The sequence below is a fragment of the Leptidea sinapis genome, chromosome 34, assembly GCF_905404315.1.
Source record: "Leptidea sinapis chromosome 34, ilLepSina1.1, whole genome shotgun sequence".
In the NCBI taxonomy this organism is placed as follows: domain Eukaryota; kingdom Metazoa; phylum Arthropoda; class Insecta; order Lepidoptera; family Pieridae; genus Leptidea; species Leptidea sinapis.
In genome coordinates, this window is record NC_066298.1 from 3,700,966 (window position 1) to 3,717,692 (window position 16,727).

The window sequence follows — 16,727 nt, forward strand, 5'->3', positions numbered from 1 at the left end:
GCCCACTTTATGGAATATAGTTCTACAAACAGGTTTTCATTTTATTTTGTGTTTCCCACAACCTGTCCGTCTGGATTATTCAAATAAAGATGCAAGCACATCCTGGGGGAATACCTACCACCTTTCTGAGTAAAGTGTATCAGGTCTTATTCCAGTTAAAGGATATTTTACAAAAGAAATAGTTGTATAATCAATTGAAATCTTAATTCTTAATGCATCCTCACAGTTTATTCTATAGTATAAATATTATTCTATATACCTAATCTTTAATTATGAAAAAAAATTAAAAACTTTTCTTATTATATAATTATTTAAGATAAAAGTATATTAAACTAATACATAAATAAAGAGCAAAATAAAATATTATATTTAATATTTCGAACAAGGAAATATGCTATGAAAGCATAAATGGCAACACACGCTTAGGCTAACCAACTTAACAGCTAAAGAAAAAACTGTGATTAAGATTCTAAGCTGTGAAGGGATAGTATTAACTTTTTTTCTCTTGGCACTTGACAGTTGTTAAAAGAGTGCGGCCAACGAAGGAGTTACCAAATGCTAGAAGTATGATATGATTATAATTGAAAAGTACATAAAAAATTAATGAAATTCTATTTACGTCGATGTAATGAACTGATAATCGTTTCGCAAATGTCTGATATTGAAGAAACGGAAACATAGTATTGCCAGCATGACGATAATAATAATTAATAGCACCTATCACTTACTTTTCTTTTATTGTAATGTCAAGATATTAACGCCTTATACATTTAATTTGTAAAATTAAAAAATCTATTGATGGTTTCAATGTTTTTGATAATGATGGACGAACAGAACCAAAAAAAAATGTTTTTCATTATTTTTCTGCTTAAAACCGGTTTTAATTATAAATTGTTAATCAATGATTTAAATGTATTTCAGAGCCATCTGGATAGTTGAAGAATTATCGAAGCTAAAGTGTTCCCATAAAAATACACCTTTGAAAAAAAATTATATAAAAAATCCTCAGGGAATATCCGTGTCTCCTCGATGCAACATTATCTCTCCCTTTTTATAATTCAAACAATACTGAATGCGAATGATTTTTCTCCATGAGCTACAGGAATAAATTGGAAATTGAAAATATTATTATACATATTATTGCCATATCATTGATTGCCTTGCTCTCTTACTTATATTAAAATTTTAATTTAAAATTATATACATAAGGATTCTAATGTTATATGAAAATTTATATTGTTAGATTTTAGAAGATCCCACATATTATATTTAAACTATAACACATACATTTGTAAGTGGCAATCAAAGAAAATCGCATGAAAAATATAGCGTAATAGAATATACTTAGATAATATTTTCAAATGTTTTTTTTTTTTTTGTTGAGGTTATTAATAACAAGGCCACCAAGTTAGTCGGCCCGCAGTGAAATTACCCGAGTACAGACAAACAACTATAAGTTAAATAATATTTAAGTATTTGTTATTACAATACCATTTGAATATTGATAAACCAAACTTTAAATTCATTCAATCCATTGATACTAGATGCTTGAGTGCATGGCTTTATTTACAGTGATTTTCAAGGAACCTCTTTAAATACAACAGCAGCAAAAAGTGACAAGCAACACATTGCCAATTTTATAATTAATATTTACAGCATCATCATTCCAAAAATGATTTAATTACAATCAATGTGAAGCGATGCACTAAAAATACTCAAAAGTAATGACTACTTACACTACACGAGAATGTTAAAAAAACCAGGGGAGTTATTAAGAAAAGTAGATGCTTTACTATTGATTGGCAGTCTCTCAACGTACTTCATATTTTTTTTTTTTTTTGAGAAAAGGAAATACTATTACGTATTTACGCCCCGGAACGGGGCGTAATATGTCGGACTCGAGTGTCCGCGTAAGCGGACGCCCCATACCGACTAAAACCTCCTCTGTGCTGTTAGCAGCCCTGGCTTTCACAGCGAAGTAGGACGTGGGCCGTGGAGGCCGCAAAGACTACGCAACAACAGTCGCGGGGCGTCTCCTAAGGAGACTCGAACCTCAGACCGGCTGTGTGCTTGTGGGAAGTACTTCATATTCTATACATACACCGTAGGTATACAGGAACATACATATACAAAACATGACATTTAAGAAAGCATGAAGAAGCCACAAGCACTCAACCAAATAGCAAGAAATAATGTGTATCTATACAATGTTTTATAATACTGGTTGAGGTTATCGAGAATTTATACATAACAAGATAACATATTATTTTAATAATAAGATATCATAGACCTGTTTATCATCAAAACTGGTTAACTGTAAGACAGAACTGGTTCACTGTAATGCAAATATTGTGGTATTAGATCTAGATTGCCCTGTAACGCACTTTCGAATAAGGAAGGAAGGGGGAAAAAGCTTTCTTCACGTACTCTATGTATAACCATCATCATCGTTTTAGCCGGAAGAGGTCCACTGCTGGACAAAGACCTCCACAAAGGTCGACACGACTATCGGTCCTGCCCTGCCCTCATCCAACCCATTCCCGCGATCTTGACCAGATCATCGGTCGTTGGACGTAAGGAACTCAAGCGGGCCGGATGGCATTTATCCAATCGTGCTTAGAACGTGTGCACCTGAGTTGACGCCGTTGCTAACGCGTTTTTTCCAGCACTCATACTGAGAAGGCGTAGTCCCTGACTCATGGAAGTCAGCTCTTGTCCATCCGATAAAAAAAGGGAGACAGTTCCGGCAAAATACAGGGCTATAGCTATTACCTCCCTGCTCTCCAAAATCATGAAGAGCATAATTAACCGCCAGCTCTTGGTATACCTAAGAGGGTCACTGCTTGATCAACTACTGACAGAACGGCTTTCGCGATGGTCGGTCAGCAGGCGATCTTTTGGTATACCTAACACATAGATAGGTGGCGGCTATCAAAAGCAAGGAAGAGGGCCTGGCAGTTACCATGGATATAGTGAAGGCCTTTATCGTGTATGGCACAATGTGCTTCTCTCAAAACTTCCATCATTTGGGCTTCCCGTGAGTTTAGGCAAGTGGACCTCCAATTTCCGCGCTGGTTGTTCCTTGAACCCGAAGCCCATAAACGCTGAAGTGCCCCAAGTCTGTGTGCTATCTTTATTAAATTTCAATATTATATAGGGTATGGATAATTCAGATATACCATTTTGTTTGTTTATATCATTGGTTTAGATTAGGCATGAACAGTGGGTATAAATTATATTTTATTCAAATATAAATACATATTTTAATTCTAAATAGGAATTCATTTATTGACCGTCAAAAACTACCAACTTAACATTAAAAATTACCACCAATACAAAAAAGTAGGTATGCCTCAGACCTGAGAAGAACGGGCGCAAGAAACTCGGCGTTTTTTTAAATAGAATCCCGTTACATTGTAATATCGTACAATAATATTTATTATGTAAGTATAGCTAGTGTTTTTTTATGACAGTGGAGAGACGAGCAGGACGTTCAGCTGGTGGTAATTGATACTCCCTGCCTACAATGGAGTCCCGCTCAGGATTTTTGAGAAACCCAAAAACTTGAGACATACGATGTTAATTGTTAAGTCTCGAAAGTCCAGTAATTTCACTAGTTACGGCGCCGAAACACAGTAATGCTTACACATTACTGCTTTACGGTAGAAATAGGCGCCGTTGTGGTACCCATAATCTAGCCCGAATCATGTACAAATAAGCGTCAAACGAATGTAGCATACTCCAGGTAAGGCCAAAGATCAAGTGATAAATTTGAAACGGGCAAGACACCGCCGTACACAAATGAAAAATAAATATTAAGAAGTGGTATAAAATAAATATCAAAGTTTCAAAATTAGAATTGATCTCATAATAATGTAGATATGGGTGGCTAGTTAACAGTTCGGTCGGTGTTTATCGATTCGTAGGTCGAAGGTTGAGGTCGAGTTTTCGATAATGTGTTGTGACACTGTTATCGACAATTACATAATATAGCGGCCAAACATAATATGAATTTTTATCCAGTGAGAATTAAGATACTCCCTCATTATTACTGCATTTTGGTGATCCAATATTGGATGTAGGCCTCTTCCCTTTTTGTCCATACCTGGTGTAGATCTACGTGTTGTCTTATGTCTTCCGCCCAGTAATTTGGTTCTATACACCCTGGGGTCACCACTGTAATTTCAAGTCCCACCTGTCTCCTGAATTTCACGTACCTCTCTCTATAAGCCACAATCCTGACATATTTCTCTATCATTATCTGCCTAACACTCACATTAACTCTCACATATGAGCCCACGTGCTTGTTATTTCTTATATGGCCGTTTTTCTATATAAGCTGGTTGAGCTTTCAAATCTTTTCACTCAATACGATTGTGCAACAAAGAGTTGTTGCACCATCTTATTGAGTGAATAGAATGAATTATTGGATGAATAATAGAGATTATTCATGATGAATGCAATGAAAATTAATTTTATAGTAAAAAATGAAGAAGGGGCATGTGACTACTTCGGTGTACACTAGCAGACAGAAACTGGAACTATTACAGTCCCTTGGGATATTACGAATAAGAATTATGCTCAGAGTGTACATAATAACGCATCGCATCGCGGTCGCATCTAAGAACAAGCCATTTTCTAATTTTTCAAAAATATCTACCAAAGCAAGATTCCTGTGATACTATATAGTAGAGGCCGGCATCCCGACAAAGCAGATTCTAAGACATCTGGAGGCTTTCAAAATTTGGTGCTACGGGATGATTCTGAGAGTTTCGTGGAGAGACACAATTCAGAACGAGACGGTTCTGCAGTTTATGGCGAATAAACTTCAGGTGCTCAGAAGAAGTTAAGAAAACGAAGCTCGTGTGGCCATAAAATTCATTATTATAATTTCCAGTTGCCGTTGCAGTCGTAATGCAGGGAAAAAGGAGTCTTAAGCTTAGCCTGTTTTAATGCATCCAAAATAGAAATATTCATTATTATCGCCAGCTTGCGCTAAGGAGACGGCCCGCGAAGAAGCAAACCTCTTTTATTCAGTCTCTCAACCTTCTCAATAATTATGACAACATCGTCTTCTCCATGTCCACACCGATCTTTAAGGAACCGTATAGAGTGTACCTAGCTCCACATTACACGTCTGACGCTACTAAACTTTCACCTGGATCCGAAATATTTTTTATTATCAGTCAACACTCATTTCAGTTCACTAATTGAAGGAAAAGAAACTTGAAGGGTAGTACTTGATCAACGGCGCATTATTGATATTAATTGCAGGGGTGATCACCATACTTGTCTAATATTCATATACTAACTACACTTTTTAGTATTTTACGTTGAACCGCTTTGTACAAACTGTATTTAAAATAATAAGCAAATTATGAATATTGATTTGGAAGAGTTGCAAATAAGTTTCTTGTTACTTCTTTTTGGAAAAGCTCATCTTTTCCGAAGTAGTGGCTTATGGTATTTGTAATGTAATTAGATTGTACATAAATGTATAACTTTGAAATTGATGTCATTCTTGACGTAAATAAATTAATGTTGGAATTTGGAGCTTATTTTTAAGTTAATAATAGTACTTTGTTCACCAAGTGTAGAAGGTTAGCAATTCGTAAGGCGCTGTGGCCGAGTGGCACTTTTATAGGCAAGAGAGCCACAGTACACTCGAGTGCTGGAATCGCACATTCCCCTTTATAATGATTATAATTTATGTTATTTGTTAATGTTTAAAAATATTATATAATACGCAATTAAATATAATGAATTTGACAAGTTTAGATTCAAATTAATGTCCATTCGATGTTCTTGAAGTTTTGTTCAGACGGTTTTATTGGAAGCATAAGGATACAGTAGAATCCTACTACTGGAAAGAATCTTGATTGAATTCTATTGAATTGTATGGAACAGCACCATAGTTGTGCTCGTCATTTTGATACAACATGTTAAGTCTCATTAGCACAGAAATTTCACTAGCTAAGGTGCCCTTCAATTCAGAACAATATTGCTTGCAAATTTCTGCATCATGGCAGAGTTCAAGCCCGGTATCCACCAAAGCGGAGAGAAGAGCAGACGAGAGGAGATAAGCCGCGAAGCTGTCAGGTTATTTCCACCAAAGCGGAGAGGAGATGTGAGTTGTGCTTATAATAACGCTTTCGGGTGTGCAAGGCGCGGCGAGAAGGCGGCAAATTCTATAGACAAATGCAACACAAAACATCTCCTCTCCTCTCCGCTTGATACCGAAAATACCCACCAGCCGACAGCCTGTCTAAAGAAGTCTAAAGAAGAACCTGCCTGTGTAGTATAAACGATATTTTCAGTTGTGTTTTTAATTCAGTAAGTAGGTAGTTGAAAATGGACATAATATCAACTTCAGGTGCTGTTGACCTCGAGTCAACATATCTGTCCAAGCATGTTGTCTGCGTGTACAGAGCACCGGAGAATCAACAAGCTGATGGATTCTGACAGATCGTACCAACCATCATAAATATAATTATCACTATGCAACCACTGATAGTAAAGTAAGGAATTTAATTGTTTGAATATGTCACTTCTATCACAAGCTTATCTGATTTTTGAATGGCGAAAATGTTTATGTGAGAAAATAAACAAGAAAAGTATGAAATCTAATCACGTCTTCGAAATCAGCAAGCAGCTTTCAAGTTAGCCGTCTGGAACACGAAAATTCTGCTCTTGGTTACTTAAGCCAGCTGCCGCCGCCGCCGTTGCACATGGGGAAAAAGAAAGCTGATCTTCTGAGCACTCTTTTTAGATGGAAAGACACCACTGCTCATCCCGCGCTGTCACAGTTATATGCCAAAAGCGCAGTTCAGACAGAAAATTATTGTTCGGCGAGCTCTGATTTCTTGGACGAACTTGGCGTAGTCCAAGATTGATGAAAGTCAGTTCTTGTCAAAAAAAGAATACACGTCGTGTCTGGATAGCTACAAACCTATGTGCCGTAATAGCATACGGCACATAGATGGGCGGTGGCTGTCGAAAGTAAGGGAGAAGACCTGGCAGTAAATTTGGATATAGCGAAGGCCCTCGATAATATAATGTAGCAACAGGCGCTGCTATCGAAACATCAATCATTTGGGCTAGCTTATACGAGTGGACCACAACCTTATTGGGCGCAACATAATTGTCGTAGTCGACGGCAATTATTCATACCCGAAGGCCCGTGAAAGCTGCAGGTCCCCACACTGTTTCTTCTGCATATCAATGATATGTAGGACGCCTCTAACATGCATTGCTATGCGGATGACTATGTAATGCTGATCTCTCAAATAGGAGTTACAGGATGAAAAATACATTTACATATGACATAAATAATAAAATAAAATTCTATCCATACAAGTAATAGTTCCAGCAATTCTTGATACCAGTAAAGTGTAATATTCCACTGCAAGATGCGAGTGTCTATAAACTGGACTGTGACTGTGGCCTGTCTTACATTGGGCAAACCAAACGCAATATCTCAAGCCGACTTAAAAGAACACATCGCGGATATCAAACACAGACGTCACTGTAAGTCAGCTTTAAGTGAACACAATTCAGACGCCAATGTGAAGCCATTGAAATTAAAAAACTCCCATATTTCAATAGAGAAGATGGTCTAAAATTATCTAACACCTAGGATCCATTTATCTAAATAAATAAAAAGAAGAGAACACTGTCAGTAAATTTAAAAACCATCTGTCTACAGCGAATACCACCTCCGAGGCATTATATGAAACTTCTGTGTCTGAAACGCCGAGTTAACTAAAATAATAATAAAAACTTTTACGCAAATTCGAATGTCACAATGGTTACAATTACACCTGTTTTAATCCTTTAAGAATCCTTTTTTGTTTTTTTCATTCTTAGGGGTTTCATATATTTTATTCAAGGTTTTATATTTCTTTCTTAAAAGCGATGGTAAATATTCATAAACTTTTTGCTGTTTTGATCAACTGGTGACCCTCTAGGCATACCAAGAGCTGGCGGCTAATTATGTTCTCCATGATTTTGGAGAGCAGGGAGGTAATAGCAATAGGCCTGTAGTTTGCCGGATCCGAACTGTCTCCTTTTTTTGGATCGGATGGACAAGGGCTAACTTCCATGAATCGGGGACTACGCCTTTGTAATAAGAGTGCCGGAATAAACGCGTTAGCACCGGCGTCAACTCAGCGGCACACGTTCTTAGCACGATTGGAGAAATGCCATCCGGCCCGCTCCACTTCCTGACGTCCAACGAAAACGGAGCTTGCCGAACAGTTTTCTGTCTGAACTGTACTTCAGGCCTGGAGCTCTGACACCGCGGGATGGTCGGTGGTGTTTTTCCGTCGTCGTCAAGAGTCGAGTTGGAGGCGAAAAGAGCGCACAGGAGATCGGCTTTCTCTTTTGCCGTATGGGCCAGGGTGTCATTCCTCATGTGCAACGGCGGCATGGACGGCTGGTTGAAAGCCAACCAAGGTTACCAAGAGCAGCTTTCGACAACGACCAGAACTTGCGTGTTCCAGTCGGGTAACTGGAAAGCTGTTCGCTGATTTTGACTTCGCACGGGCGATTTGACATTTAAAAATTCTGGAGGCACGGTTATAAACACCGCAACCCAAGTTCGATACGCCTGTTTTTTGCAGTCAGATGCTGCTTTGACTGACACATCGAACCAGGGCTGTGATCTGCCACTGATCAGTACTACAGAGTTTGGTATAAAAATATCCATGCCCTGCAGTATCACATCGGCTACTGCAACGGCGCAGGTACTAGGATCATCCGAAGGGAAACAAACCTTGCGCCAAGGGTAGGATGCAAAAAAGGAATGCATCCTATCCCAATCTGCTGACTTGTAGTGCCAAATGCGGCGGATCGCTGGTGGTCTGCGACGTTGTTGTCAGCTAGGCACTACACTCCCGACCAGGCAATGGTCGGATGTTCCGAGAGGGGCGTTGACAGAGACCTGGTAAATATCGGCATGTGTTAAGATCCAATAAGGACGGCATGTGGCTATCCACATCCGGGAGCCGCGTTGGCGACTCAACCAATTGGGACAGACCATACGCCAATGCAAAACTATGCACAATCGCCCTGCGTAGTCTGTGGTACGTGATCCAAGCCATTCGGCATTGTGTCCGTTGAAATCACTCAAGACTACGATCTCAGCGGAGGGGATCTGTGCAAGCACGTCGTCAATTGCCACTTGAACGCAGCCCATGAGATGATCAGTTCCTGCGTTGCCACTATGGGCTACTACTACGCATAGATGCGGACGCGGTCCTCTAAATCTACGCGGAGCCAGAGAGTAGACAGGTCCCTACCCTCAAAATTACCGAGACGGCGACAACAGATATCCTCTCTAACGTACACGCATACCCCGGCATGAGGCAAAAAATTGGGGAATGGCCACCAGTCCTCGACATTAACCAATGCTAAACATAGCGGCACTAGGTCGCTACTTCACGCCGGTATTCTGTGCGTGTGTGGTAATAGCATGGACGAGTCTGGCCCGATTGTGCTGACTTCATAAGATGGCAGCGTGACTCTCTCACATTTAAAAAGCCCGTAGTCGCCTCTTACGACACCCTTAGTCCTAGGACTATTCTTTTTACGCCCCGGGGAAGTACAGGGCAAAGAATCATGTGATATTGACGTACATGAATTTTACGAAGAATTAAATATATTCATTCGTGTTTATAAAGGAAACGACGACATTATCTCGGTGCTGAAATACATTAAGTTAAGAAACTATTGTATTAGATTGGACATGGATGCAATTACTAATTATTACAGTAATCACGATCATCATGTTCACGAAGCATCCTTATATACAAACAATGAATCTATATTATGTATAGAACCTCATTGCTCCCTTTTGTTAACTACAATGAAATTGTTTCACAGCAGAACTGTCAAATCGTGCGTCTATAAATTCTCTAGTAGAAGATATGTCCATAGAAAACAAATATTGGAAATAAAAATAATTTTGGGCCTCAAATCGAAATAAAAACTATGCTATCTTTCAAATTGAACTAAACTGCACTCTATGAAGTAATCCCCATTAAAACCCGTTCATTATTTTAGGAGTCCATCGCGGACAAACAACGTGTCACGTAATTTATATATATTAAGATTATAATTTATATTATAACATTCTTATTAGTCTTATTATAACATACTTTTCACGAAGAATAAAGGGCCTCGCAAAGACCAGCCGCCCGGAGCCTCGCAATGAGCAAGGCCGCCTCTAGTTAAGATGTATGAACGATACTTGCAGTTCCTCTATTATGATATCTAATATATAAAATTCGCGTGTCATGGTGTTAAACTTTGAACTCCTCCGAAACAGCTTGACCGATTCTCATGAAATTTGAAGTGAGTGCATATTGGGTAGGTCTGAGAATCGAAATTCCACACGAAATTTTATTTTTTTTTATTTTTGTGACATTTTTTTTTAAATTTGTTTGATTATGAGTCAGCATTAAAAAATACATACAACTTCAAATTTTCATCCATCTACGATCAACAGTTACTTTTGTATCGCGATTTTAATCGTCAGCTAGTATATATATATATATATATATATATATATTGCTTTTAAAATATGTCAGTTCAGCTCCAAACGTCACACAATGGGGTCACTGAAAATCAGTGTTGTTCTCAGTATGTATGGACACAACTATAACTAAGTGGACTCCAGTTTTGGAAGACCAGTGCCACATTAGATATTGCTTTTTTTTCTTTTGTATTAAGTAAGTTAAGTATTAAGATTAAGCATATATTTTGTTTTTATTAACTTCATTGTGTGAATATGTCAGTTTTTCTTTAAAAATAAATTCATTTACATTTCATTTCATATACGTGTAATAGTTACGACCGAGAACTACCAATGTAGAAATGGACGTTGTAGCCACACAATTACCCCCTTAAAAGGCATAAAAGGCATTTATTTTCTCAAAATTGATTCCTTTAGAATTCTTTTTGATGTCATTTCTTATACTACTAGATACTACTACCGCTTCGGAAACAAATGGCGCTCTGAGAGAGAAGAAGCGGCGCAAGAAACTCTCCCAGCATTCTTTTTTTTTTTCTTATTCATAATAGTCTACTAACTTAAAGCGTTGCTAATTCTCACTCTGTCTTCTTCTATTGACCTAAGTCAGAATGAAAAAAAAAAACACTCCTAAGCGGCTGTTTAAAGTTAGCGGACCATTATGAATAAGGGAGTAGAATATAGCCGGCCCACAGCCCGGCCCCACCAATTTTGATTTATCAATTTGTAACGCACACTGCTAGTGGCTTAATATTTAATTTAATAGGAAGCTAATGTCAAGTCTGGCTGACTGTTTATGACTTATCAATCGAAATCGGTTCTTTCCTCAAAAGATATTCTTCTCTCTTGCTTTCTTTGTCTATGCCAGGGGTGCTCAAGCTTGAACTGCTGGCGATCTACCTCAAAATTGTTAGGCTACGATCGCTCGACTCTGAGAGGCTTCTAGTATGTATTGTCGTTTAGGTAGAGTGTCACGATTACATAGATTTGCGCACAATAATATGCATTTTTTTAGTCAAGGTAGGTCTGCTCTAAAATGTCAATGAAAAACTCATAATTATTAAAAATTGCGAGTTTATTGGTTCTTACAAAACAAACGCGTTCTAGTGTCTAAATTTCTTACCTAACACAAGAGTGACTTTGGATGTTGAATCAGCATGACACTGCATGTCCTGAGCATACATTTCATAAGATGGTACGTAATTACCGATATTAGTTACCTAAAAGAAAATCTGTGAATAGTTCTATATCGGATTTTTTTGTCGAGATCGACTCAAAAAGCACTCGCGTTCGACAGGTCGATCGCGATCACCGTTTGAGCATCCCTGGTCTATACAATTCTAACCAATTATGTAAATTAATGACATAGGCAGATACGGAGATACAAGATAGAACTTACCTAAGCTAAGAATCAATATCATATTTAGGTTTTCATACCTGATAATCTGCTTTCAGGTGTACTCTTCGAGAGGCAAATATTTTCTTCAGTATACGACATCTTGGTTTCCAACTATTGAGATTATATCAACACTATTAATTTGTTGTTCGTTTTATGATACTAATTGTCGTCTTTAGATTGTTTGGTCTATATAAATAACCCCTTCCAGAAGAATGAATGTTGAACAGTGAGGGCGACGGATGTGCCTAATTAAAATTAACAAGGTGTAACCGTAACCATAATCAGCCAACCAAGCGAAGCCTTAACGCAGCGAGGATAATTCTTTCTCCACAGTACTTGGCGGCGCATAAGTAATCATACTGTGGAACGGGAGATCTAGGCACAATCGTGGAGACGTGAAACGAATTTTTACAACGGTTTATTCAGGATTATATTTGGGCTATTTTCAAAGACAATGAGCTAAAACTTTCTTTTTTGGAAATAGTTTGCATTTTTTCTTGTAAAATTAATTTGTTCTGTCTGTTTTTGCGTATCGCAAGGACTCTATACTTTGTTTTTAGAGTTTTGTACACCAAGGATAACCAAAAGGAACTTTATTACTACGGCATCGCTGTCTATCCCTCCGTCTGCCCGTCTGTCAACGGACCGCATCTCGTAAACCGCAACACTTAGCTGAAATTCTGAATTGGAAAATGTTACAACAAATAATGAAGAGCCATCTATTGGTTCTTTTACAAGTATTTAAAAAGTTTAAAGTGTTACGAAATATTTCTTGTATCTAGTAAAGTTGGCTCTTTGTGTACGAACCCGACTCACTCTTGAGTTGAGACCCAGTTGTTCCCATCTGGCTTCTAACATGATATAAAAAGATACTCGTTGTGTAGTGAGAGACCATAAAGGGCGGCGATCTCTTACCAACGGGCTGGCTAAACAGGTGACCTGTCAGGCTACCTACCTACGTAAATGGGAGGAAATTATTTGATACTATAGAATAGGAAGTAAGTAGAGAAGAGCATGTTTATTTTATATGATTGTATCCTATTTTATAGTGAAGTCTCTCAATATAAAATGTTGTTCTGTCCACTATCTAAACACTAAGGTTGAAACCTTACTTAACTAAGCTGCAACCCAGTGGCGTAGCGTGCCTTAACGGGGCCCCGTTTAAAAAATTGCTTGGGGGCCCTTAGGAAGGGCACGGCAAACAAAAATTTATGCATAAAATTAAAAGAAATATTTATTCATCATAATTATCTATGTGTCACTTTCACAAAAATTTTTACAACCAATTAAAATTAAATAGACACTCCTCTTGTGTTTTTTTCGGCAAGTGGCAAAAGTTTTTATTTATTTTTGCTTACGCTCGTCGGGGGCCCCCGTATAATTGATACGGCAGACCGCAGATACCGGTAGCTACGCCCCTGCTGCAACCCCTTCAGGTGGAGCGATCGTGTTCGAGTCAATGTTGTACAACTACTAGGTACTAGGGCTACCAACATTGATTAATGTAGCTTTCAGAGATTTTACATTTTGAATAAAGTTTTCGCTCTGTTCGGTCCGTTCAGATACACATAGTCTTTGGTGTCTGTTGGGCTCACTGACCTCTACTATAGACCACTGGACTGGCGGCTGTCAAAGTTTTTTGTGTAAGTTTTGTGCCTGTTTGATATTCGCCATTATGGCGCTGTTGGCCATGTAGCGAGAGTCTGCGGTACTAAAACTAGTGTTGACAACCTCAGCAAACATCGATAGATGGCGGGAAACTATTTAAAAAAAATATGTACTTTATTACCTTGATTCTTGAAGTATAAAACGAACAAAATTAATTCAAAAATTAAAAATACTTCAAAGTATTGTACGTTCCTTCGTAGCCTCTGTGTAATTAGTTCTCTGGACGCTCACTCGCGCTTCAAATAGGCGCAAAAAATTTGCTGTCAAACATGGAACAGCCTGTACAGTGGTATTTATACAAGTCAGTGGTTGCGTTGTTTGGAGCTCTCTCTCGCTCTCTGCCACATGTCTTATTCAGCTGCAAGCTTCTACATAATTAGACCACCGATGGTCAAATTACAAAATATATTTAAATTTACCTTCATAAGTATATATATTAACCAAGAATATACTTTATTAATTATCTGTCCATGTATGAAATTAAGAGCTTCGTTTAAAGTACAAGCAGTGTTTTTTATTTCAATGTATGTACCTACTACTTATACTATTACGTCTACTAGTGCATATAATACCCCACAGCCCCCAGTATCTAGAACATTCGTCGAAGAATCATCATCAGCCGGAAGATGTCCACTGCTGGACAAAGGCGAATGACGACCACGTACCAGAAGTCGCAGTGTTGGAAGGCCCCCCCTCCAAGAACTGGTCAAGAGCGCTTGAATACGTTGGATGAGGGCAGCGCACGACTGATCGTCGTGGAAATCTTTGTGGGAGGCCTTTATCCATTGTTAGAACTCTTTACATTTTCCTTTTTTTTACCACCCATTTCTTCACCAACCTTACGAATCAGAGGCCAGTCAATTTTAAAATGGTACCTAATATATTAACGCACTAAATTCAATCGGCAGAAGATTCGGTAATAAATAAATAATACACACTTGTAAGGGCTAATTACTTCGTTGCATTTCTCAGTAGTCAGATTGGAAACAGTCAACCATTGTCATGTCTGCGAATGGCAACCATAAATATATCTTCGACCTTGATACATTTAAGAACTCTATTAAACACAAAAAACATATTGTATTATTCTCCACTATTATGTTAATTCGTGAATCGAAAGTTAAGGATGTTCTTTGGACCTCAATAAGAAAAAGAGAATTATAATATTTTGTTCATTTTAGTGGTTTTTAGGGTGCTGGCTACGGCAAAATGACAAAAAAGGAACCCTTATAGATTCGTCATGACTGTCTGTCCATTCGTATGTCACAGTCACGTTTATCCGAAACTATAAGAACTATACTGTAGAAACTTGGTAAGTAGATGTGTTCTGTAAGCCGCATTAAGATTTTCAATCAGCGATCAAACCCATACATGTCATCTATAGATAGGTTTTCAAAAATGATATTGAAGTTTCAAATATAATTTTTTTCTAAACTGAATAGTTTGCGCGAGAGACACTTCCAAAGTGGTAGTGGAATTTCCAACTTAAAATTTTATTATGACTAGCTCTAAAATTGTGATTCCCTTGATCATCGAAGTTATATTTTTAGCTTTAGATGTATTATTATTATGATTTGGAGATTAAAATGCACTTAAATTTTATGATATATTGTGCCCCCTGCTTGCGCTAGCGCGCTTACCCTCCACTCAAATGATAAGAAGAGAATCGAGGCCACTAACTAGGAAACGGGTGACTGTGCCGAGATTTAAATTATATTCTCGAAACCTATTCCTTTTAAAAGGCGTAGGATCCTCAGAGGGTTTAGGCTGGGCACGTCCTCTGCTTTAAGTGAAGGTATTTTAAGACACCCCAGCCGAATTCTGGCATTCCAGAAGGATGTATATGCGGTCTTCAGCGGCTTCGCAGCAGAATCTGCACAGCTTTAGATGTAATAATGAACAATAATGTCACGTCTCTCATTCTCTATCTCTCAATGTGGAGCAACAAATTAAAAAAGTAATCTGAAAAAGAAAGAGTTTGCGAGATGATCACGTCGTGTAATATTAACTATGACAGTAAGTTATGGTCCCGTTATCGGAGTTTTATTGTGTTTTATTTCCTGATAAGTTCTAAGATAAATAAAATTGAATGTATTGTAGTTTTTATAAAACCAAAATACTTTTATTGGTGTCTCAGCATATATACAAAATAAATCTATTATAAATTACTAACTTACTTCTTGACTACTACAAATGACTCACTACAAAGGCCGCGCAACATATTTCATGTTTGACACCACAACAACATTGCGGATGTCCATTGACGGTTGCCTCACCTCTCCCCAATCCTCATCACGTGAGCCTCATCCTTGTTTGCCCCCTCTTGTATAAATAACGGGTTTCACTTCGGGATTGCCAGCAGAATTTAAAACTTGAAGATTAACGTTGTGCATTTTTGAATATTTTGGAATGGTTAGGGAATAATTTCGCACGAATTGCTTTATTTATGAGTATAAAGTTAAATACAATATTCATTTATTGCGCTATCGTACACAAATTTGACAATTTATATAACATAAAATAATTTACATCTCAGAACAATTGCAATTATTTTACATTAAAAAGTTTATCTCTCAGAAAAATCAACTTTCATCCATTATTTCAACGACTGCCTTACGAATTTTCGATCGGGTCACGTGTCCTGACGCGAGTTTATCATTTTATACCCATCCCAAGAAAACTGCTCAACGCCAATAAAGAAGTTTTCACTTCATAAAATGACCACATTTTGTACAAGTATTTTGAACTCTTTTTAACTGTATTCGAGCACCAAGTTTCAGATCTTATTTGATGATATACGAAAGAGTCCGAGCGAGAATTTTCATTACTCGCGATAATATTTTCGGCGAATTCTGGTTTGAACAACAAGGCCTTTCTAGGTCTAACAGAACGCGCCGGTCTTTCATGGTCTTCATCATTCCAGAAACCACCAGACCTGACTTCGATTTTCGCGATTTATTTTTATTTTTTGTTTAATTCATTACTATTTGATTTATATCAATATTTTTACATAGTAAAAAGGTTTTTTCTCAAGGAGCACTACAAAATGTGTACAAAAAGTTTGTGGTTACATTTTCCCAGAGTTCTAACGCACAGGCATGGATTCTTTTCCCGAGTTACTAATAATAA